Source organism: Triticum aestivum, chromosome 2A, assembly GCF_018294505.1.
Source record: "Triticum aestivum cultivar Chinese Spring chromosome 2A, IWGSC CS RefSeq v2.1, whole genome shotgun sequence".
NCBI classification, from domain to species: domain Eukaryota; kingdom Viridiplantae; phylum Streptophyta; class Magnoliopsida; order Poales; family Poaceae; genus Triticum; species Triticum aestivum.
The window spans coordinates 692,641,253-692,665,955 of NC_057797.1; positions in this window are offsets into that span (position 1 = coordinate 692,641,253).

Below are 24,703 nucleotides of genomic sequence, written 5' to 3' on the forward strand. Positions count from 1 at the left end.
TGCAGGCACCGGAGGAAAAGCCAGATAACACATATTGGACCATTCACTTTGATGGGTCTAGACAGTTGGAGGGCTCGGGGGCTGGAGTCATATTAACTTCCCCATGAGGTGACAAGTTTTGTTATGTTCTCCGCTTAATGTTCCCTTGCACTAACAATGCAGCTGAGTATGAGGCCTTACTCCATGGTCTGCGGATGGCTAAGGAGATGAACTTAAAGCCGGGTTAAGTGCTTCGGTGACTCGGACCTGGTGGCTCAGCAGGTATCTGGCACTTGGGATTCTAAGGATCCACTCATGGCTGCATATCGACGAGAGGTGGACATAGTGGCTGGTTATTTCAAAGGTTATCAAGTTGACCATATAGACCGGCGAAAGAATGAAGCCGCGAACGCTTTAAGTCATCTAGGCTCTCAGCGTAAACCGGTGCCACCTAATGTCTTCCTCGACATACTTCGTAATCCGTCGGTTAAGATACCCATAGAGGAGGAGTTGGCTATTCCGGACCCGGAGGCCCAGTTGGTGGCGGCTTTGCATGTTATAATGGATTGGACAGTCCCGTACCTGGCTTACATGAATCGGGGTGAGTTACCGGAGGATGAAACCTTGGCCCGGCAGATAATCCGGCGATCCAAGTCAATGACCATTATAAATGGGGAGTTACATCATTACAGCGTGACAGGGGCGATTCAGCGTTGTGTGTCTCCTCAAGAAGGTTGTGAGATTTTGCGTGAGATCCACGACGGAGATTGTGGTCACCATGCCAGTTCAAAGTTCACGGCTTCTATTGGTTGACGACTCATGCTGATGCTGAGGATTTAGTAAAAAGGTGTGACGGTTGTCAGAAATTTGCACGCCGCGCTCATGTTCCGGCTCAAGACTTGAGAATGATTCCAATTACTTGGTCGTTTGCAACTTGGGGGCTAGATATGGTTGGACCCATTTAAGAGGCCCAAGGACAAAAAGACCCACCTATTGGTGGCGGTTGATAAGTTTACCAAGTGGGTAGAGGCAGAGGCAGTCAGTAAGTGTGATGCATCCACTGCGGTCCAATTCATCAAAAAGGTGATATTCCGGTTTGGTTTTCCACACAGCATTATAATTGATAATGGTACTAATCTGTCCAAGGGTGATATGGAGGAATTTTGTCAATGTGAGCACACCGGCTTGATGTAGCATCGGTGGCTCACCCCCAGTCGAATGGTCAAGCAGAGAGGGCAAATCAAGAAATTTTGAGAGGTATTAAGCCCCAGCTTCTTGTTCCTTTAAAGCGGACGCCGGGTTGTTGGGTGGAGGAGTTACCTTCTGTATTATGGAGTATCAATACCACACCAAACAGATCTACGGGTTACACGCCTTTCTTCATGGTTTACGGAGCAGAGGCGGTTCTCCCTAGTGACATCCGTCATGACTCACCTCGTGTGGCAGCTTACGTTGAAGGTGAAAATGAGAAGGTGCGTCAGGACTCACTGGACCTGTTAGATGAGGAGCGTGATCTCGCAGCGGCGCGGTCGGCGGTTTATCAACAAGATCTCCGACATTATCACAGCCACCGGGTTAAGACCAGAACTTTTCAAGAAGGCGATCTGGTGCTCCGGCTCATCCAGGATCGGACTGATATACAAAAATTATCCCCACCTTGGGAAGGACCTTTTGTGGTCAGCAAAAACCTGCACAACAGGTCATACTACCTTATCGATGTTCGAGAGCACAAAGACTCACGCAAATCAGAGGAGGAGACCCAGCGGCCATGGAATATAGCTCTCCTTCGGCCTTACTATACTTGAGCCACAGGCTCCTCTTATGTACATACTTATGACAATGTATATATAATATAATATACCGGAGCCTCAGCTAAAGCGGGGTCTCTGTTCTTTTTCACATCATGTGTGGTTCCATGGGGGCTTCTACTTACAAAGCGGAGTTCTATTAACTCATCCTATAAAGCCGCACAGATATAAAGGAAATCACTAGGGCTCTTGGTCGTATTCGAACCATAGCTACGCCTCTTGATCGGCTTAAAACTAAAAAGGGAAATCACTAGGGGGCTTGGTTGTATTTACACCATAGCTACACCTTTTGATAGGCTTAAAGCCAAAAGGAAATTATGTGGAACCAAAGAGAGTCTATTGTATAAAGCACAACTCAAACATAGGTAACCACTGAGCATAGCTCAAATATTACTTGGGGCTCCTTGCTTCTCAAAGAACAACGAGCTTGCACCCTTGTAACAGGCTATCAAGCCAGGCTTGGAAGCCAGGTGTATTCACCTAAAACCCCGGGTTATCCTGCCTTTTTTAAGTAAGCCACTCCATCCAGGTAAACCTGGTATGACCCATCGAATGTTTTACAAGTCAATCTCATAGACCCTGAACTTGTCAAAGTTAAAACGGTGATTGGTTAAAGATTGAGGTCCATCTTAAAAGGCTTTGAAAAATGGTTTAACTCAGCGGCCTGGCAGCCCATGAAAAGCCTCGATTTAGGGCCTGGCAGCGCAAAAGCCTTGCATATTTGTTTTGGATTTACTGTTTTTAAACATTTTTTTGATAAGGGATTTATGAATATTTTCTGATAAACCGGTGCTTATTACAACCCGGCATGGCTTTCAACGCTTAGTTGTCAGTACATGATTAGTTCTAAACCGGCAGTAAGTTGCTCCGGTCTGGTTTTGACTAGAGGTCACCGCCACTATACGAACAAACCGGTGGTTATCATAACCCTGTATGGTTTTTATATGAACCGGCAAGAGGGAAAGGAGTCATCAATACTCCAGATTGGTGTTTTCACCCTTACTATACCAACAATTGGTCAGCCAACGAGATATCTCACATGTATCATCTATTTTATATCCGGTTATTACAATCTTGGTTATCCATCCAAGTTATGTATATATTTTTTGGGTATCCTGACCCGTCCAGTGGTAAACCACTAGGACACTTTCAAGTTCCTATATGCAGGAACAAGTTAAATAAAAGCCATAATGGACTATGCATATAACAGATCCCAAAGGCATGGCAAGTTCTCAGTAGCAAGCGAAACAAACATGCTCGATGGCATGACAGACAAAGTGTTCACGCTATCCTATTACAAGGCGCTTTAAACAGCCCAAATTGAATAAATTTTTTAATAGGAGGTGGCATACTGCAAGTGATAAACCGGCCACCGGTTTATGATTCCTCATCTGGACAGCTTGACGATTGAGGGTCATCTTGAGCGGTCGCATTCTCCTCATCCCTACCCAGTCGCTGGAAATCAATCGTTGACCAATCGATTCTAGTTAAGGATTGAAAAACGACTTCTTCATGAATAAGGTTGGAAGGGTCAATGTCAGGGGCATAAGTATGCTTACGAATCAGCGAAACAAGATCTTCTACATCATGAATCGGCGCGGGCTATCTTTTCCCCTCAACATCATAAACCGGTTGATAATGAGATAGATTTGTGTCATCCGCCAATTTGCTCGCTATAGGTCGCATTTCCTTTGTCAGCCTTCGGAGATCATCATTGTTGAAGTTTGTGCCATCTTCCTTCACGCTGGGGTAACCTTGGCCGATATCTGCTGGTTCAAGATCTGGAATCCACGCCTTAGCCCGGATTAGTGCGGTCAACGCACCTGACCTTGCGGCTGATCTCTTCAGTTCATCCAACCGGGCAGGCAGCATGGCCAGCTTTTCGATGGTCTCTTTAATCAGCGTTGGAGGAGGCTTGTTATACGCTGCAGTGCAAATGGCTCGTTGGGGTCCAGAATACATCTGTTCTATCAAAGTATAGGTCGCTTTAAGCTTCATTCGCATGTCGGAGCCCAGATGAGTAATGCGGGTCCCTGGCACGGTAAGACATCAGTAAACCGGTCTTTGATAAGATATTATGGATTGGAAAAACTTCATATGCGGATACTCACCAAATACAGCAGAGGTCATGGCATTAATCTGCTGTTTTAAGCCCGTCAGTTCTTCAACCACCGGCTTCAGGGCTGCTTCTGCGTCTTTGGCCTTCTTTGTTAAACCGGCCTTCTCTGTCTCCCAGTCTGCACGCTCTTTGTTAAAAGTTTCTTTCAGCTTCTCCATGGCTGCTAAGGCATTAGTCAATTCTTCCTTGGCCTTGGAAGCCTCCGCTTGGTGAGATTTAATGTTCTCCTGAAGGTCAGCGGTTTGAGCATCCTTTTTACTCAGCTCGGCCTACAAAGGCACGATATATCATCAATGGGCTATGTATATTTAAAGTACCAAGCATATAACAAGTTATGCACTTTGTACTTGGGGGCTAATGCATATTTGCTCTGTCATCAATTTTTTTTTGCAAAGTCTCAAGTACAATGCAAGCATTATCCTTGACACTTGGGGGCTAATGTACATTTGTTCAAATCAGAGCATTGGTTAAAATCCCGGTTCACCTTGGAAAGATAAACCGGGCCTTGGGGACTACACAGAGGAAAACTATAGGAATACAACGATAAAGTACCGGTTTATTTCAAAGGATCACCTGACATATGGAGGATAAGTATATAAGGGTTGAGATATTACAAAGTCTCGATTTATGATTACCATCATAAACTGGCCCTTGAGGGCTACTTGAGTTGGTACTTGCAAATTGGATTTACGAAAGGAAAAGTGATAAAAATACCTCATAGTGCTCCTTCATCAGATTCACCAAACCGGCTTCATAGTCACGGTTTGAGTGCAGACGGTTTAGAAAACCAGAGTGGAGCTCTTGAGCACTAAGATGAGCATAGATGGATAACTCGGTGCTCCATTTTCCTTTCTCCATAGCAGCACGCTCTTCCTTGGCACTATGTTTTGCCAAAATAACAGGGTGACCAGGAGAGGTGTGACCAATACCAGTAATGATAACCTCGCCTTCTTTGTCTCCAGAAGCCTTTTCTGGAGTTGATGGAATGTCAGTAGTTCTCACTGGACTAGAAGGTCTGTCATCAGTCTGAATTGGATTTGCTGGTTCATCATCTGGCACAGTAGTATCAACTTCTGCTTGTTCATCAGCATTATGATCTTGATGTTGGAAATATGCCCTAGAGGCAATAATAAATTAGTTATTATTATATTTACTTGTTCATGATAATCGTTTATTATCCATGCTAGAATTGTATTGATAGGAAACTCAGATACATGTGTGGATACATAGACAACACCATGTCCCTAGTAAGCCTCTAGTTGACTAGCTCGTTGATCAATAGATGGTTACGGTTTCCTGACCATGGACATTGGATGTCGTTGATAACGGGATCACATCATTAGGAGAATGATGTGATGGACAAGACCCAATCCTAAGCCTAGCACAAAGATCGTATAGTTCATATGCTAAAGCTTTTCTAATGTCAAGTATCATTTCCTTAGACCATGAGATTGTGCAACTCCCGGATACCGTAGGAATACTTTGGGTGTGCCAAACATCACACCGTAACTGGGTGGCTATAAAGGTACACTACAGGTATCTCCGAAAGTGTCTGTTGGGTTGGCACGAATCGAGACTAGGATTTGTCACTCCGTGTAAACGGAGAGGTATCTCTAGGCCCACTCGGTAGGACATCATCATAATGTGCACAATGTGATCAAGGAGTTGATCACGGGATGATGTGTTGCGGAACGAGTAAAAGAGACTTGCCGGTAACGAGATTGAACAAGGTATCGAGATACCGACGATCGAATCTCAGGAAAGTACAATACCGGTAGACAAAGGGAATTGTATACGGGATTGATTAAGTCCTTGACATCATGGTTCATCCGATGAGATCGTCATGGAACATGTGGGAACCAACATGGGTATCCAGATCCCGCTGTTGGTTATTGACCGGAGAACGTCTCGGTCATGTCTGCATGTCTCCCGAACCCGTAGGGTCTACACACATAAGGTTCGATGATGCTAGGGTTATAAAGGAAGTTTGTATGTGGTTACCGAATGTTGTTCGGAGTCCCGGATGAGATCCCGGACGTCATGAGGAGTTCTGGAATGGTCCGGAGGTAAAGATTTATATATGGGAAGTCATGTTTTGGTCACCGGAAAAGTTTCGGGTTTTATCGGTAACGTACCGGGACCACCGGGAGGGTCCCGGGGTCCACCAAGTGGGGCCACCAGCCCCGGAGGCTTGCATGGGCCAAGAGTGGTAAGGGACCAGCCCCTGAGTGGGCTGGTGCGCCTCCCACAAAGCCCAGGGCGCAGCTAGGAGGAGAAGGGGGAAACCCTAGGCTCAGATGGGCCTAAGGCCCACCCTAGGGGTGCCCCCCCTCTCCCCCTCTTGGCCGCCCTCCCTTGCCCATCTAGGGCTGCCGCCCCCCTAGGGGTGGGAACCCTAGAGGGGGCGCACCCTCCTCCCCTCCTCCTATAAATAGTGAGGCCTAGGGGCTGCCCATAACGCGATTGGATCTCTCCCTGTTGGTGCAGCCCTACCTCTCTTTCTCCTCGTCTCACGCGGTGCTTGGCGAAGCCCTGCTGGATAGCCACGCTCCTCCACCACCACCACGCCGTTGTGCTGCTGCTGGATGGAGTCTTCCTCAACCTCTCCCTCTCTCCTTGCTGGATCAAGGCATGGGAGACGTCACCGGGCTGTACGTGTGTTGAACGCGGAGGTGCCGTCCGTTCGGCACTAGGATCTTCGGTGATTTGGATCACGATGAGTACGACTCCTTCAACCCCGTTCTCTTGAACGCTTCCGCATAGCGATCTACAAGGGTATGTAGATGCACTCTCCTTCCCCTCGTTGCTGGTTTCTCCATAGATAGATCTTGGTGACACGTAGGAAAATTTTGAATTTCTGCTATGTTCCCCAACAGTGGCATCATGGGCTAGGTCTATTGCGTAGATTCTATGCACGAGTAGAACACAAAGTAGTTGTGGGCGTTGATTTTGTTCAATATGCTTACCGTTACTAGTCCAATCTTGTTTCGATGGCATCGTGGGATGAAGCGGCCCGGACCAACCTTACACGTACGCTTACGTGAGACCGGTTCCACCGACTGACATGCACTAGTTGCATAAGGTGGCTGGCGGGTGTCTGTCTCTCCCACTTTAGTCGGAACGGATTCGATGAAAAGGGTCCTTATGAAGGGTAAATAGCAATTGGCATATCACGTTGTGGTTTTGCGTAGGTAAAAACGTTCTTGCTAGAAACCCATAGCAGCCACGTAAAACAAGCAAACAACAATTAGAGGACGTCTAACTTGTTTTTGCAGGGTATGCTATGTGATGTGATATGGCCAAGAAGAATGTGATGAATGATATGTGATGTATGAGATTGATCATGTAATTGTAATAGGAATCACGACTTGCATGTCGATGAGTATGACAACCGGCAGGAGCCATAGGAGTTGTCTTTATTTATTGTATGACCTGCGTGCCATTGAACAACGCCATGTAATTACTTTACTTTATTGCTAACCGGTAGCCATAGTAGTAGAAGTAATAGTTGGCGAGCAACTTCATGGAGACACGATGATGGAGATCATGGTGTCATGCTGGTGACAAGATGATCATGGAGCCCCAAGATGGAGATCAAAGGAGCTATATGATATTGGCCATACCATGTCACTATTATTTGATTGCATGTGATGTTTATCATGTTTATACATCTTATTTGCTTAGAACGACGGTAGTAAATAAGATGATCCCTCATTAAAATTTCAAGAAAGTCTTCCCCCTAACTGTGCACCGTTGCGAAAGTTTGTCGTTTCGAAGCACCACGTGATGATCGGGTGTGATAGATTCTAACGTTCACATACAACGGGTGTAAGACAGATTTACACACGCGAAAAACTTAGGTTGACTTGACGAGCCTAGCATGTACAGATATGGCCTCGGAACACAAGAGACCGAAAGGTCGAGCATGAGTCGTATGGTAGATACGATCAACATGAAGATGTTCACCGATGATGACTAGTCCGTCTCACGTGATGATCGGACACGGCCTAGTTGACTCGGATCATGTAATCACTTAGATGACTAGAGGGATGTCTATCTGAGTGGGAGTTCATAAGATGAACTTAATTATCCTGAACATAGTCAAAAGGTCTTCGCAAATTATGTTGTAGCTCGCGCTTCAGTTCTACTGTTTAGATATGTTCCTAGAGAAAATTTAGTTGAAAGTTGATAGTAGCAATTATGCGGACTAGGTCCGTAAACTGAGGATAGTCCTCATTGCTTCATAGAAGGCTTATGTCCTTGATGCACCGCTCAGTGTGCTGAACCTCGAACGTTGTCTGTGGATGTTGCGAACATCTGATATACACATTTTGATAACTACGTGATAGTTCAGTTAAACGATTTAGAATTGAGGCACCGAAGACGTTTTGAAATGTCGCGAAACATATGAGATGTTTCGAGGGCTGAAATTGGGATTTCAGGCTCGTGCCCACGTCAAGAGGTATAAGACCTCCGACGATTTTCTTAGCCTGCAACTAAGGGAGAAAAGCTCAATTGTTGAGCTTGTGCTCAGATTGTCTGAGTACAACAATCATTTGAATCGAGTGGGAGTTGATCTTCCAGATGAGACAGTGATGGTTCTCCGAAGTCATTACCACCAAGCTGCTAGAGCTTCGTGATGAACTATAATGTATCAGCGACATATATGATGATCCTTAAGATATTCGCGATGTTTGACACCACAAAAGTAGAAATAAAGAAGGAGCATCAATTGTTGATGGTTAGTGAAACCACTAGTTTCAAAGAAGGGCAAGGGCAAAAGGGGATACTTCATGAAACGGCAAATCAGCTGCTGCTCCAGTGAAGAAACCCAAGGTTGAACCCAAACCCGAGACTAAGTGCTTCTGTAATAAGGGGAACAGCCACTGGAGCAGAATTACCCTAGATACTTGGTAGATGAGGAGGCTGGCAGGGTCGATAGAAGTATATTGGTTATACATTGTGTTAATGTGTACTTTACTAGTACTCCTAGTAGCACCAGGGTATTAGATACCGGTTCGGTTGCTAAGTGTTAGTAACTCGAAATAAAAGCTACGGAATAAACGGAGACTAGCTAAAGGTGAGATGACGATATGTGTTGGAAGTATTTCCAAGGTTGATCAAATATCGTACGCTCCCTCTACCATCAAGATTGGTGTTTGCGTTGAGCATAGACATGATTGGATTATGACTATAGCAATACGGTTATTCATTTAAGGAGAATAATGGTTACTCAGTTTATTTGAATAATACCTTCAATGGTCTTACACCTAAAATGAATGGTTTGTTGAATCTCGATCATAGTGATACACATGTTCATGCCAAAAGATATAAAATAGTAATGATAGTACCACCTACCTGTGGCACTGCCACATAAGTCATATCGGTATAAAACGCATGAAGAAGCTCCATGTTGATGGATCTTTGGGCTCACTAGTTTTTGAAAAGTTTGAGACATGCGAACCATGTCTATTGGTGTATATGCATGAAGAAACGCCATGCGAATGGACCGTTTGAACTCACTTGTTTTTTGAATCACTTGAGACATGCAAATCATACCACATGGGCAAGATGACTGAAAGCCTCATTTTCAGTAAAATGGAACTAGAAAGCAACTTGTTGGAAGTAATACATTTTGATGTGTGCAGTCCAATGAGTGCTGAGGCATGTAGTGGATATCGTTATGTTCTTACTTCACAGATGATTTGAGTAGATGTTGAGTATATTTACTTGATGAATCACGAGTCTGAATTATTGAAAGGTTCAAGCAATTTCAGTGTGAAGTTGAAAGATCATCGTGACAAGAGGATAAAAGATCTATGATATGATCATAGAGATGAATATCTGAATTACGAGTTTGGCACAGAATTAAGACATTGTGGAAATTGTTTCACAGCTAATACGGCCTGGAACACCATAGTGTGATGGTGTGTCCGAACATCATAACTGCACCCTATTGGATATGATGCATGCCATGATGTCTCTTATCGAATTACCATGATAGTTTATGGGTTAGGCATTAGAGACAACCACATTCACTTTAAATAGGGCACCACATAATTCCGATGAGATGACACCGTATGAACTATGGTTTAGAGAAACCTAAGCTGTCATTTCTTAAAAGTTTGGGGCTGCGACGCTTATGTGAAAAAGTTTCAGGCTGATAAGCTCGAACCCAAAGCGGATAAATGCATCTTCATAGGACACCCAAAAACAGTTGGGTATACCTCCTGTCTCAGATCCGAAAGCAATAAGGGATTGTTTCTATAATCGGGTCCTTTCTCGAGGAAAAGTTTCTCTCGAAAGAATTGAGTGGGAGGATGGTGGAGACTTGATGAGGTTATTGAACCGTCTCTTCAACTAGTGTGTGGCAGGGCACAGGAAGTTGTTCCTGTGGCACCTACACCAATTGAAGTCGAAGCTTATGATAGTGATCATGAAACTTCAGATCAAGACACTCCCAAACCTCGTAGGATGACAAGGATGCGTACTACTTCAGAGTGGTACGTAATCCTGTCTTGGAAGTCATGTTGTTGGGCAACAATGAACCTACGAGCTATGGAGAAGTGATGGTGGGCCCGGATTCCGATAAATGGCTCGAGGCCATGAAATCCGAGAGAGGATCCATGTATGAAAACAAAGTGTAGACTTTGGCAGAATGGCTCGATGGACGTAAGGCTATTGAGTACAGATGGATTTTAAAAGGAAGACGGACAATGATGGTAAGTATCACCATTAAGAAAGCTCGACTTGTCGTTAAGATTTTTTTTCCGACAAGTTCAAGGAGTTGACTATGATGAGACTTTCTCACTCGTAGCGATGCTAAGAGTCTGTTGGAACTATATTAGCGATTACTGTATTATTTATGAAATCTTGCAGATAGGATGTCAAAACATTGTTTCCTCGACGATTTTCTTGAGGAAAGGTTGTATGTGATACAACCGGAAGGTTTTGTCAATCCTGAAAGATGCTAATAAGTATGCAAAGCTCCAGCAATCCTTCAAAGGACTGGAGTAAGCATCTCGGAGTTGGAATGTATTCTTTGATGAGATGATCAAAGATTCTGGGTGTATACAAATTTTATGAGAAACTTGTATTTCCAAAGAAGTGAGTGGGAGCACTATAGAATTTTTGATGAGTATATGTTGTTGACATATTGTGGATCAGAAATGATGTAGAATTTCTGGAAAGAATATAGGGTTATTTGAAAAGTGCTTTTCAATAGAAAACCTGGATTGGGCTACTTGAACATTGAGCATCAAGATCTATGAGGATAGATCAAAAATGCTAAATGGTACTTTCAAATGAGCACATACCTTGACATGATCTTGAAGGTGTTCGAGATGGATCAGTCAAAGAAGGAGTTCTTGCCTGAGTTGTAAGGTATGAAGTTAAGACTTAAAGCTTGACCACGGCAAAAGAAAGAGGAAGGACGAAGGTCGTCCCCTATGCTTTTGTCATAGGCTCTACACGGTATGCCATGCTGGGTACCGCACCTGATGTGTGCCTTGCCACATCTCTGGCAAGAGGGTACAAAGGTGATCCAGGAGTGGATCACTAGATAGCGGTCAAAAAAATTGTCCTTGGAGTAATAAGGACATGTTTCTCGATTATGGAGGTGATAAAGAGTTCGGCGTAAAGGGTTACATCGATGCAAGCTTTCACACCTATCTGAATGACTCTGAGTAGCAAACCGGATACGTATAGTGGAGCAACCATTTGGAATAGCTCCAAGTGGAGCATGGAAGCAGCATTTATAATATGACCTAGAGATTTGTGAAGTACATACAGATCTGAATGTTGCAGACCCGTTGACTAAAACCTCTCTCACTAGCAAAACATGATCAAACCCAGAACTCATTGAGTCTTAATCACATGATGATGTGAACTAGTTTAGTGACACTAGTAAACTCTTCGGATGTTGGTCACATGGCGATGTGACCTGTGAGTGTTAATCACATGACGATGTGAACTAGATTATTGACTCTAGTGCAAGTGGGAGACTATTGGAAATATGCCCTAGAGGCAATAATAAATTAGTTATTATTATATTTCCTTGTTCATGATAATCGTTTATTATCCATGCTAGAATTGTATTGATAGGAAACTCAGATACATGTGTGGATACATAGACAACACCATGTCCCTAGTAAGCCTCTAGTTGACTTGCTCGTTGATCAATAGATGGTTACAGTTTCCTGACCATGGACATTGGATGTCGTTGATAACGGGATCACATCATTAGGAGAATGATCTGATGGACAAGACCCAATCCTAAGCCTAGCACAAAGATCGTATAGTTCGTATGCTAAAGCTTTTCTAATGTCAAGTATCATTTCCTTCGACCATGAGATTGTGCAACTCCCGGATACCGTCGGAATACTTTGGGTGCGCCAAACGTCACACCGTAACTGGGTGGCTATAAAGGTACACTACAGGTATCTCTGAAAGTGTCTGTTGGGTTGGCACGAATCGAGACTGGGATTTGTCACTCCGTGTAAGCGGAGAGGTATCTCCGGGCCCACTCGGTAGGACATCATCATAATGTGCACAATGTGATCAAGGAGTTGATCACGGGATGATGTGTTGCGGAACGAGTAAAAGAGACTTTCCGGTAACGAGATTGAACAAGGTATCGAGATATCGACGATCGAATCTCGGGCAAGTACAATACCGATAGACAAAGGGAATTGTATACGTGATTGATTAAGTCCTTGACATCATGGTTCATCCGATGAGATCATCGTGGAACATGTGGGAACCAACATGGGTATCCAGATCCCGCTGTTGGTTATTGACCGGAGAACGTCTCGGTCATGTCTGCATGTCTCTCGAACCCGTAGGGTCTACACACTTAAGGTTCGATGACGCTAGGCTTATAAAGGAAGTTTGTATGTGGTTACCGAATGTTGTTCGGAGTCCCCGATGAGATCCCGGACGTCACAAGAGTTCCGGAATGGTCCGGAGGTAAAGATTTATGTTGACACACGAACACGTCACGTGTACCCTCGATGCCAGGGGTGATGCACCGCAGCTCACGTCGAAGGAGACCCGACCGACAGCGCGATACGCAGGACAGTCGGCGGGCGCTTTTGCAGACCCGAAACCCCGCGCACCCGGGAGGGACCCCGTCAGGGATTGCGGCGGCTATGGGCTGCCCTAGGTCGATTCGCTCGCCCCTAGAGCCTCGAGGATCGCTACCCTCCAATGCGAAGAACGAACGAAGAATGAGAAAGAAAGATACAAGGGTAAGGGATAAAAGTAGATGAACACAAAAAAGTAGTAGATTGATTTGATCGATTGGGTGTTGTTCAATCGGCCGTCACCCCCAACATATATAAGAGGCGGCTGGACTTCCCGTACAAGCAAAGGATTTATCTAGGCTTTCCTTACAAGAAAATTACATCAATTCACGTCCTAGAATCCTAGTTCTGGTCCCACTCGGATTCAGCCCGAATCTGGTCCAATCTTCTGTCTTGCTCCTTGCGTGGGCTGTGGAATCTGCATATGACTTCCGATGGAGACGGTTCAAATATCAATTATGTGTGCTTCGACGAGGCCAACAATCCGTATGTTGATCACTTTTCCAAATAAGGCCATCTTGAAAGTTGACCGTTTCGACGTTACGAACAACTCCTGTGTTGAACACTTCTTCATCCGAAGCCATCTAGATAAGTATTTGAGCCCATCTTCAGCATCTGGTCGGATTGGCCTCGACAGTTTCTACTGTTCACGGCAGCAAGCTTTCCCGGCAAGGTTACTGTTCACGGCGGCAAGCTTTCCCCGGCAGGTTACTGTTCACGGCGGAAAGCTCTCCCCCGGCAAGGTTACTGTTCACGGCGGCAAGCTTTCCCCGGCAAGGTTACTGTTCACGGCGGCAAGCTTTCCCCGGCAAGGTTACTGTTCACGGCGGCAAGCTCTCCCCCGGCAAGGTTTTTGAGGCAGTAAACGACCTCGGATGAAAATGTGTCCAAAAGCAAAGTTGACAGTTTTGACGAGACGAAAAACTTTCGTGTTGAAAGTTTTCCGATTCGAGGCCATCTTCTGGGCCAAAACACTCACGCATTACATCAGACACTTGCCAAGACATGTCTGGTCTTCCGCGTCATATTTCGCCTCTTGACAGGGCTGCATCCAGATAGCTCTAACTTTTGCATACGAACTCGGATTGAGATGATTTTTATATCAAAATCGACCGATTCAACGAGACGGAGACAATTCATGTAGAGCATTCCTTCATCCGAGATTGCCCTGGAGGCGTACTTGACCAAAAAGCACTCAGAACACCTAAACATGACAATCTGAGTGTAGTTTTGGTCTTTGATATGATGCCGAATGATTATGGTCCAAACATCAAAGTTGTTCCACTCGGCAATGTGAAATTTCTCATTTAGAATATTTTGTCATTTGAGTCCATCTCCATTGCATTCTGCATTGTGCCAAAATCAGGTGTCAACAATTTATATATGGGAAGTCCTGTTTTGGTCACCGGAAAAGTTTCGGGTTTTATTGGTAACGTACCGGGACAACCGGGAGGGTCCCGGGGGTCCACCAAATGGGGCCACCAGCCCCGGAGGCTTGCATGGGCCAAGAGTGGTAAGGGACCAGCCCCTGAGTGGGCTGGTGCGCCTCCCACAAAGCCCAGGGCGCAGCTAGGAGGAGAAGGGGGAAACACTAGGCTCAGATGGGCCTAAGGCCCACCCTAGGGGCGCCCCCCCTCCCCCTCTTGGCCGCCCCCCTTTCCCATCTAGGGCTGCCGCCTCCCCTAGGGGTGGGTGTCGGTGTACTAGAGTAGGGGTACCCTAGTATCCCGAACTTGTGCACGGGCAGTCGCAGCATCCTGCGGCAAGGCTTGCCGGGTGACCGCCAAGGTCCTCCGTGGTTCCTTTGGAGCCATTCAAGGACAAAGTATCCAAGCCAAGGCACCTCAAGACCCCGGCAAGAGGAGCTTGCCGGGAAGGCCAACCAAGGCATCTCAAGACCCCGGCAAGAGGAGCTTGCCGGGAAGGCCAACCAAGGCATCTCAAGGAACTTGCCGCGACGCGCCACGCGTCCCCGCAAGGCCCGGTGAGCGACAAGCTCCCGGATGCGACAAGACAACGACCGCGGCAAGGCGCTTGCCGCGGCAAGCCACCACTCTGTGCCCGCGCTCCAGCACATCCACCAACGTGTCGCTCTGGGACCCTTCCAGGCGTACATGGCGGGAGGCTGTGCAGCCAGTGGCGCGCGGTGGCAAGCGGCGCTGACAGCATTGCCATCGTGGCGAGCGGTGACGTCCCTGACGGTCCCTTTTGCACTATTTAGGCGACGCAGACGGGCATTTAATGCCTTTGTCCCCTGCCGTCAGGGTTAGGTATGATACACTGTAGCAGGTAGCTTTACCTACCGCAACACCTTTTCCATTTTTACCCTTGTCTATGTTGCCACCTGTCGGTGACCCCTTGAGCATATAAAAGGAGGCCCATGCGCAACGTAGAGGGGGGTTGGGGAGAAAGAGAACACTCACGCTCGGTCTCGTTAGCTGCTGGGGTGTACTGTAGCACTCCGCGCTCCCGAGCAAGAACTGAATACAAACCACAAAGCAGGAGTAGGGTTTTACGCATCCGTGCGGCCCGAACCTGGGTAAACTGCTCGTGTGCTTCGCCTCGATCCGCTCTTCGTGCGACCCTCGCCCCCGCCGAACCGAAAGGGACCCGGTCCGCCGGTCCCATAGGTGCTCGTGGATCAGTACCCCGGGATCTTTGGCGCGCCAGGTAGGGTTGTCGAGGTTGTGTGAACCAGATCCGGCGTTCACACGAGCTAGATCTTCATCATCTTCATCGTCATGCCGCCGAAGAAGAAGGCTTCGGAGGCGGCTGCTCCGTCCGCGCCGAACCCACCACCGCTGGAGCAAACGGCTGATGGGGCAGGCGCCGGCGGAAGAACGGGCGTCGACGAGGGAGCTCACGGTGCTGCCAGGTCCAAGGACAAGGCTGCGCTGCCCATCGGCAGCGTAGCTGGCTCCCACAACGACCGGGCACACTCCAAGACCTCGTCGTCCGTACATGCACCGCGCCCATCTCAAGAGGCGCGGGATCGGCAGCGTCATGGTACTCACGATACCATGCGTTTGCTGGACCAAGATCGAGCTGGTGGATCTCGGAGTGCTCAAGACCAGCATGCACGCCAACATGCTGGCACGAGCGAGGCACGGTCGCCTGGACGGGATACTGCTCCTTCTAACATAGTTAGAAGTCCGAGCATATCCCGCTCCTCGCACCGTTCGCCACCGCCACCCGCCACTACAGCAGAAGCTTTGGCGCGAGCTCAACTGCTCCTGGACTACCCTCCAACGGCAGACAAGATCGACGACTGGAGGGCCACCATTCAGAGTCTCATCGGCTTCGCCAACGGCGACACTCAACGGCAGCCGAGCACGTCGCAGCCGCGGCAAGTCAGCCAGGCACGAGCCGGTGGTGACAAGACCGGTGGGGGTGCAACCACTGTGCACTCTCCGCCCCGAAGGCCAAGATCGCCGACTCGCCGGATCCACCTCGACAGCGACTCCACCGCGTCATCAGATCCACGAGCTCGTCGCGATCAGCGCCAAGTTCTTCACGAACGACAGCAAGAAGACGCTCGTACTCGCATCGAGCGCCGAAGAGAAGCGCGACGTCAATCGGACCAGCGCGCTGGGCCCTCTGTCGACATGCATGCGCCAGGGGAACCAGGCGACTTGCCGTACGCGGTAGGTTGCCCTGCGTTTACTCGTGAGCTGCGGCAAGTCCAGTGGCCCAGCACGAAGAATTTCAAGCCAGACGTACCAGAGAAGTACGACGGCAAGTCGCATCCGTCGGAGTTCCTCAGCATCTACACCATCGCGGTGCAGGCTGCCGGGGGGCGGGACGACAAGATCCTTGCCAACTACTTCCCGCTGGTGCTCAAGCCCAACGTCAGGTCCTGGCTCATGCACTTGCCGGACAACTCCATATCCTCCTGGGCAGACCTATGCCATCAGTTTGTCGGCGCCTTTACAGGCGGCCACAAACCTCATGGCCAAGAGAGTGACCTTCATCTGCTCGCCCAGAAGGAAGGAGAGCCCCTGCGCAAGTACATTCAGAGATTCAGCCGTGTACAGCACAACATCCCAGATGTCCACCCTGCCGCGGTCATCAGCGCGTTCCATCAGAACGTGCGTAACCGCAGGATGCGGGAGGAGATGGCGATGTGCAAGATCAGAGACGTCAGTGAGCTGTATGCCCTGGCCGACAAGTGTGCACGTGCTGAGGAAGGGAGGAAACTCCCCGGAGAGAATACAGGAGCAGGAGGATCTGACAGCGAGGATGCTGCCCCGGCAAAGAAAAACCGGCGGCGGAACAACAGGAAGAAGAAAGGCAAAGATGTGCTAGTCGTTGAGCAGTCCGGCAACGAAGGTGGCGCCAAGAAAGCCAAAGCTGGTAGCTCCGGCAAGGAGATTGCCGCATGCACCAACTGCCAGGCTGTGGCGGTCGCCGACAAGCAGGACGGCACCGACAAGCAGTACTGCAAGATCCACCGCACCAAGGGCCATGACCTCCAGAGCTGCAAGAAGGTCGAGCAGCTTGTCCAGCAGCAAAAGGCTGAATACGAGCGACGCGACAAGGAGAGGGCCCAAGGAGGCGCTGGAGAATCCGGCAAGAAGCGCGCCGGCCGGGGAGGACGCCGCGGCAAGGCCAAGCAGCGGCAAGGAGACAGACCTCCCCGCGGCCGCGACAAGGATGAAGATGACGACGACGACGAAGACATGGATGATGTCGAGACCAGTGAGCAGGAGTTCCAGAAAGCCACAGAGGTCTTGTGCGTTGACGGCGGTGCTTCTCTGCATACTTCGCACCGCCAACTCAAGCAGTGGGTGCGGGAAGTCAATGCGGCGGAACCACCTGTCGAGTCACGCAAGCTTCTGAAATGGTCCAGCACGCCTATCATCTTTGATATTGAGGACCACCCTGATCGCACAACTGCGGTCGGGTGCTTGCCGATGTTGGTTTCACCAACTATCCGCAACCTCAAGGTCACTAAGATGCTAGTTGACGGCGGGGCCGGCTTGAACCTGATCTCCTCCGCTGTACTCCAGAAACTCCAGATCCCTGACAGCGAGCTTGAAGAGACCGGCACATTCCAAGGAATCAACCCGGGAAGGAGCAAGCCGAAGGGGAAGGTCACGTTGCCAGTAACATTTGGCAGCGAGGTGAACTTCAGGACTGAGAGGGTCACTTTTGACGTTGCCGATTTTCCATTGCCTTACAATGGGATACTCGGCCGTCCAGCACTCGCCAAGTTCATGGCAGCCTCTCACTACGCATACAACATGCTGAAGATGCCAGGCCCGATAAGCGTCATCTCTGTCCCTGGCGACAAGAAGGATGCTCTTATCTGCGCCGACAAGATCTACCGGGAAGCGGCAGCCGCAACAGATCGCAAGTCACCTGCCGTTGAAGCTCCCGGGGGGAAGAAGAAGACCAAGTCCGGCAAGAGTTCTGATGCCCACTCCGGCAAGCGCACCTCTTCGGAGTGCTGCGCTGCCGTCGAGGACGCACCATCGAGCTCCACCGGCAAGTGTAAGAAGACAATGGCAGCTCCGCCAGAGACCAAGAAGGTGTCCGCCAAGGAGGACGGCACTGGTGGTACCTTCACCATCAGTGCCACTCTCGACCCTAAATAGGAAAGCGCGCTCATTGCTTTCCTGCGGGCGAACGTCGACGTGTTTGCGTGGCAACCGTCTGACATCCCCGGTGTTCCCAGGAAAGTAATTGAGCACCATCTTGCCGTTTGTCCTCATGCGCGGCCCGTCAAGCAGAAGGTCAGGAAGCAAGCAGTGGAGCGCCAAGAATTCATCGCAGAAGAGATCAAGAAGTTGGAAGCAGCAGGCCTTGTCAGAGGAGTGCTCCATCCTACGTGGTTGGCCAATCCTGTAGTCGTGCGCAAGGCGAACGGGAAATGGAGACTTTGTATCGACTTTACCGATGTTAACAAAGCTTGTCCCAAAGACCCATTTCCTTTGCCGCGCATTGACCAGATTGTTGACTCCACGGCCGGATGTGACTTGCTTTCATTTCTTGACGCATACTCAGGATACCATCAGATCTTCATGGCAGAAGAGGATGAGGAGAAGACCGCATTCATCACTCCATGTGGCACGTACTGTTTCATACGGATGCCTTTCGGTTTAAAAAATGCTGGTTCAACATTTGCAAGGGTAGTCCATGTCGCTCTTGAGCCACAAATACACAGAAATGTGGAAGCCTACATGGATGACATAGTGGTCAAGAGCAAGGACAAGGCAACTCTGATTCAAGATTTAGACGAGACCTTTGCAAATCTGCGCAAGATCAGCCTCAAGCTCAACCCCGAGAAGTGTGTGTTTGGAGTCCCCTCCGGCAAGCTTCTCGGGTTCTTCGTGTCTCAGCGGGGAATCGAAGCCAATCCCGACAAGATCAAGGCCATTGAGCAGATTGAAGCACCAAAGCGCGTCAAGGATGTACAAAGACTTGCCGGTTGCGTGGCTGCTCTCAGCAGGTTTATCTCTAGGTCTGCTGAGCGCGCCCTGCCGTTTTTCAAAATATTGAAAAAGGCAGGTCCAATGAAATGGACTCCGGAAGCGGAGGCTGCGCTGCAAGACTTGAAGAGATACCTGTCCTCCACTCCAACACTTGTCGCACCTAAGCCACAAGAGAAGTTGCTGCTGTATATAGCGGCAACCAATCAAGTGGTTAGTGCTGCGTTAGTAGCAGAGAGGGAGGCAGATGACGAGCCAGCAACCACGGCAGGCGCATCCAGCGACAAGCAGGGGGCTTCCCCGACAAGCTCTGGTCCCGACAAGGATGGATCTGCGCAGACGCGCGAGGAGATACAGAAGAGAATGGTACAGCGCCCAGTTTACTTTGTCAGTTCCCTTCTGCAGGGGGCTAGGTCAAGGTACTCTGGCGTGCAGAAATTGCTTTTCGGCCTTCTCATGGCCTCGAGAAAGCTGCGCCATTACTTCCAAGCACATGAGATCACAGTTGTCACTCGTTTTCCGCTGAAGAGGATACTACAGAATCCAGAAGCGACAGGCAGGATTGTTGAGTGGGCACTGGAACTGTCAAGCTTTGGCCTCAAGTTTGAGAGTACTTCAACTATCCAAAGCAGAGCATTGGCAGAATTCATAGCAGAATGGACGCCAACACCAGATGAAGAAATTCCAGAAACGAGCATCCCCGTCGAGGAAGCAAGCAAAGAGTGGCTGATGTACTTTGATGGTGCCTTTTCGCTGCAAGGCGCCGGCGCTGGCGTGCTGCTTGTCGCACCCACCGGAGAGCACCTCAAGTACGTAGTCCAGATGCACTTTCCCAAGGAGCAAGCAACAAACAATACTGCAGAGTATGAAGGCTTGCTTGCCGGTCTCAGGATCGCGGCAGACCTTGGGATCAAGAAGCTCATTGTCAGGGGTGACTCGCAGCTTGTCGTCCGCCAAGTGAACAAGAGCTATCAGAGTCCGTTGATGGAAGCCTACGTCGACGAAGTGAGAAAGCTAGAAGAGCACTTTGACGGCCTACAGATGGAGCATGTTCCAAGAGCTCAGAACGCCATTGCCGATGGCCTATCAAAGTGCGCCGCACTTAAGTTACCTGTGGAACCAGGGATCTTTGTGCTCAAGCTGACTCAACCGTCTGTAACGCCATCAACTGGACAGAGCAAGAAGAGGAAGTTGATTTCTGGTGACTATTTTCCGGCAGAGCTTCCCGAAGCCGCCGCCAAGAAGGTCCCCAAGATCAACGCCAAGAGCGCTGAGGAGCAGTCTGCTCCGGCAAGCCCTAGGGTTTGTTCCGTTGAAGCAGAAGCTCCCGACAAGTTTTGCTCCGGCAAGCTTGCCGGGGAACGTCAAGCTCCGGCAGAGCCGCAGGTTCTCGCCGTAGAAGCGGATGTTCCCGCAGCAGCAGATTTGCCTTTAGTCCTTGTTGTCGAGCCACAAGCTCCAGCATGGGCACAGCAGATTGTCCGTTTCCTTCAGACAGGAGAACTTCCCGAAGAGCAAGAAGAAGCGGAAAGAGTAGCCCGGCAGTCAAGTATGTACCAGTTTGTCGACAACACACTGTACAGAAGAAGACTCAACGGTGTGAAATTGAAGTGTATTCACCGGGAAGACGGACAAAAGCTGTTGGCAGAGATACATGGAGGCATATGTGGTCACCACATTGGCGCAAGAGCACTTGCCGGCAAAGCATTCCGGCAAGGTTTCTTTTGGCCGACAGCCCTCCAGGATGCAACTGCACAAGTAACCAAGTGTGAAGCGTGCCAGTTCCATTCCAAGCAGATACACCAACCAGCTCAAGCTCTCCAGACGATCCCTTTATCCTGGCCATTTTCGGTCTGGGGGCTCGACATCCTCGGCCCCTTTCCCCGAGCAGTCGGGGGCTTTGAGTACTTGTACGTTGCAATCGACAAGTTCACAAAGTGGCCGGAAGTGGAACCAGTGAGGAAGGTGACAGCACAGTCAGCAGTCAAGTTCTTCAGGTCGATTGTTTGCCGCTTCGGGATCCCTAACAGGATAATCACCGACAACGGTACGCAATTCACGAGCCGCACCTTCATGCAGTACGTCCAAGATCTTGGCGCCAAGGTCTGCTTCGCTTCTGTTGCTCACCCGAGAAGCAACGGTCAAGCGGAGAGGGCAAATGCTGAAGTGCTGCGTGGGCTCAAGACCAGGACTTTCGACAGGCTGCACAAGTGCGGAAGAAACTGGATCGAGGAGCTGCCGGTGGTTCTTTGGTCGATCAGGACGACGCCAAATCGAGCCACTGGCCAGACACCTTTCGCTCTAGTCTATGGAGCAGAGGCAGTTCTCCCCACGGAACTCGTATACGGGTCACCTCGAGTGCTCGCTTATGATGAGCTTGAGCAAGAGCAGCTGCGACAAGATGACGCGCTGCTCCTTGAGGAAGACCGTCTTCAGGCTGCTGTACGAGCTGCTCGCTACCAGCAAGCTTTGCGCCGCTACCATAGCCGCAAAGTTAACGCCAGAAGTCTCGAGGAAGGCGACCTTGTTCTTCGGCGTGTTCAGTCCGCCAAGAATTCCAACAAGTTGACGCCGAAGTGGGAAGGCCCTTACCGGGTGAAACGAGTCACTAGGCCTGGCGCTGTCCGCCTTGAGACCGAAGATAGCATTCCGGTGAGCAATTCCTGGAACATTGAGCATCTTCGTAAGTTTTACCCGTAAGGCGCGGTTGCCGGAACCTGTTCCGGCAACCACCTTTTGTACAAGTCTTGCCGCTGTTGCATGTAATCCTTTGTACAAAGCCGGGCGCAGACCCCGTGCATAAGTAAAGCTCATGTGCTCCGCACATCTTGTCAATTTCATGCTTTCTATTTTTTGCATATGTGATCTGACACTTTGTGCAGCACCTACTCCCCGGTAAGCAATAACGAGCCGTAAGGCTCCATATCTTTATTTTCTCTTCTTTCTTTTTTCTCAAGGAAAGGAAGGTTCCCTCGCCCACAAGTTTGCCGGGGGGAAAGGAGAAGATAATGGTATGGACCAGGCGTCGTTCAAGAAAGTTTCGCCTTACCGGGAAGCAAACAACAGAAAAGCTAAGTTGCCAAAGTTTGAGCAATCAGATTTTTAAAATTTTTAAGTTATCTCCCTTGAACGACCGCACTTTGTATGGAAAACCTGTGCGCGGAGGAACCAACTCGTAGCTAGTTGCGCCCTTACTTTGTTTCGAGTCCGCTCAACAACTTAAGTGAGCTGCGACTAGTTGCGACAAGGTTTCTTGTCGGTAGCGGCACCGCCAGCAGGCTGCTGACGTCCCGCACTCAGCGCTCGCGGCTAAGGTGCCTGCACCGGCAAGTTCCCTAAAAGCGTAGGGCAAAAACATACAAAGGGAGGAATCAAGTAAAGGGAATAACATTGCAATCATTACCCGGAATAGAGTTATACCACAAGATAGCTTGTCGCGGCTCTAACAGATTGTTCTCATAACATGACCAGCAGCGACAAGAAAAGAAGAAAACGGGCGGCCTAGTCTACGCGATCGCCCTCAATCCTCTTGATCCCGCTCACCTTGTCCACAATGGGTGCGACAAGGGTCTTGAGCGCCTCCAGATCAGCATCCGGCGGCAGGGTCTTGAGGACGTTGGTGAGGTTGAGGCCCGGGTTGCGGAAGGCCACCTTCACCAACACCTTTTGAAGAGCTCCCGCGCAGATCTTGCGCGACTCGTCGGCCAGCTGCTTTGGGATCCTCTCCCGGAGTCGCTGGAGGGCCGTCGCCACGCCTTTGAAGAACAAGATGAGCTTGGCGCTGGGTTGGAGGTTCTCGTCGGAGGGATACCCGAGATCCTCCATCCCTAACTGCGCCAGCACCCTGTCAATGTCGGCGGCAACATTCACCAGACCCTCCGTCCAGTGCTCCACATTCTCCCTAAAAGCATTCTGGGCGGCGGCAGCACTCTCCAGCAGCGCCTTGTCGGCCTTGATCTCCTCCTTCAAGGCCACCTCCTGCTCCTTGGCGCCGTCCAGCATCTTGGTCAAAGTGGTCAGCTTCAACTCAAGATCTGCGTTGGAGTCCTTGGCGGCGCTAAGCTCTTTGCCCTTCTCGGCGAGATCGGCCTCCAGCTGCGCCACCTTCGTCTCTAGATCCTTCTTGGCGGCCTCGGCAACTGCGGCAGCATCCTCTGCTTGCTTAAGGGCTCCGCCGAATCTTTGCTCACGCGCGTCAAGCTCCTCCTCGTGGCTATCGAGGTTAACTTTCCGCTGTACCAGCTCGCCCTCCTGCGCAGACAGCTTCTCAGCGGCAAGCCGCTGTTGCTCTTCAACTTCGGCCTTCTCGAACAAGAAGGCCTTCTACTCTTCGGCGAGTTGCTCCCGCTCCTCTGCCAGGGACCGGAGAGCTTCTTGGTTGAGACCCTGGAGCTCCTCCGCGCGCTTCTCGATGTCTGCTCCCACCTTCGCGACAAGCGCCTCGCAGGATTCCAGCTTGGCTTGCCGCGCGCGGTAGAGCGACAACAGCTTCCGCAGCAGCCGCTCCTCCTCAGGCTCGCTACTGCTGCTACTCGGCGCGTCAACCAGCGTCGGCCCAGCGGAGGCCAGCACCTCTCCGTTGAAGCTCTCTCCTTCGACCGGCGCCCTGGAGCTCGACGCCCAGGGGAGGTTGATGAAGACGCCATCGCCGGCCTTCAAGTAGACGCCTGGCTGGGGCTCTTCGGAGCCTGGCGCTGCGGCAGCGGCGGACGGGTCGGCGGTCGACGTAGCGCCTGGCGCTCCTGCGGCCTCAGGGCCATCAGTGCGATCGCCAGACCCCCCGCCTGCTTCTGCGGCGGCAGCTTTGGCGGCCTCTGCGCCGGCGGGATCGTCCGCACCGGCTGCTTCTTCGGTGGCAGTGGCGTCGGCGGCGGCAACCTCGGTCTCCATTGGCTCCGCAGCAGATGGGTCTGATGGCCGGAAAAAGAAGAAGAGTCAAGCAAATATCCAAAAAAAGAAGATCAAAAGAAGAAGAACCCAAGCGAAGTTTTGAAGCGAGAGGATTACCTGTACCGGGTTCTGCAGTCGTGGTCTCCGCCGCCGGGGGGCCGCTGGTGCTGTCCCTTGCCGGAGAACTCTCCCTTGCCGGAGACTTCTCCCTTGCCGGAGAACTCTCCCTTGCCGGAGGACTGTCCCTTGGCTCCTGGTGGGGCTGCTCTGCTCCTACACAAACCAACAGTCAGATGTCAGCAAAGAAAGAGTATCCATGCGCGCCTAACAGCGGAAAGCGAACCATATACTTACGCTGGGGGCTGCTCTGGAGAAAAGTTGCCGGGTCCGGCA